The sequence below is a fragment of the Vulpes vulpes genome, chromosome 15, assembly GCF_048418805.1.
Source record: "Vulpes vulpes isolate BD-2025 chromosome 15, VulVul3, whole genome shotgun sequence".
In the NCBI taxonomy this organism is placed as follows: domain Eukaryota; kingdom Metazoa; phylum Chordata; class Mammalia; order Carnivora; family Canidae; genus Vulpes; species Vulpes vulpes.
This window is the reverse complement of record NC_132794.1, coordinates 69,481,622-69,482,858: the sequence shown is the minus strand read 5'-3', so window position 1 is coordinate 69,482,858 and position 1,237 is coordinate 69,481,622. Positions and strand designations below refer to the sequence as shown.

Genomic DNA, 1,237 nt, shown 5'->3' with positions numbered 1-1,237 from the left:
AATAAAAACCTTTTCAATCCCCTTATTTATACTTGACCACAGAATCAGAAACAAAAAAATAGAGCTACCAACACAGAAAATTCAAACTATTTAAACTCCCATAACTTCAAGCAAAAAGAACCCGCTAAACCTAAAATTGCAACATAAATGAGTGTAAACACAGCGAAATAACACGCTGATTCCCAAAAACCACGCTAAAAAAATAATCGTTTCTTACTAGCAACTGAACCTCCTGTACAAAGTACTTACAAGCATCCTAAAATTGTCTTTCTTTTGCGACATCACGTAGCCTTGCTGACACAAGGCCTCAAAAAATTGGCTTAAGACTCAGAGTTGTTCCTCTCCACGGAAATCTTTAGTAAAAGGCGAAAGATTTATACGATCTGAAGAGAAACCAGAGTATGCGCAGTGAACGTCTAACTCCCACCTCAGGTAAAAAGTACCCCTAGTACGCTGATGGTGTCTAATTCATGCAAGACTCCGTGCCTGAATAAAAATTTCCAGGTTACTCTATAAGCAGAGATCTAACTGTAAGATATGTAAGTAGAAGAATTTTTAGAAATGTTCTTGTTTTAAACTTGTACCGTGTGCAGTGCACTGTGGGTATGCAAATAACCGCTCTTCCGCTTAGGAAACTAGGTTAATATCCACGCTGTACCTCGGCGTCACCAGTAGGGGGCGAGGCGGAGGTTTGGCTGACTTGGGATCTAAACGCCCTATTGATAAGAGACTTGTCAATAGGGTTTTATGTTTTGTTTTATTTTATTTAAAAGATTTTATTTATTTATTCATGAGAGACACAGAGAGAGAGAGAGACAGAGGCAGAGACACAGGCAGAGAGAGAGAGAAGCAGGCTCCTTGCAGGGAGCCTGATGTGGGACTCGATCCCGATACCCCAGGGTCACTCCCTGGGCTGAAGGCGGCGCTAAACTGCTGAGTCACCGGGGCTGCCAATGGTTCTATGGTTTTGTTGTTGTTGTTGTTGTTGTTTTGGTTCTATGTTTTATATATGTGCACGCCTGAGTTTGATTTCTGTTGAGTAAAGACTTTGTCATTAAATAGAAAAAGAGAAAAATTAGCAAATGAGTGATTGATACTAGAATTTAGGTCCTTCCCTCAGTGGGGAGTGAGAGGAGCACACAAGGGTTGTATTTGTCTTAAGCTGCATGGTAGGTGCAGGGGTGTTTGTTTGTTTGCCCTTGTTTTAACTGTGCACCTTCAGGGTATACGGCCTTCA

At 41.1% G+C, this 1,237-nt stretch overlaps 1 non-coding gene across 1 annotated transcript; it reads right to left on the bottom strand.

Moving 5' to 3' along the window:
• Positions 1-287: 287 nt before the first annotated feature.
• On the bottom strand, positions 288-403 carry LOC112918291 (U5 spliceosomal RNA). Its single transcript, XR_003234659.1, has one exon. It is a non-coding gene; the product is annotated as a U5 spliceosomal RNA (small nuclear RNA).
• Positions 404-1,237: the final 834 nt, after the last annotated feature.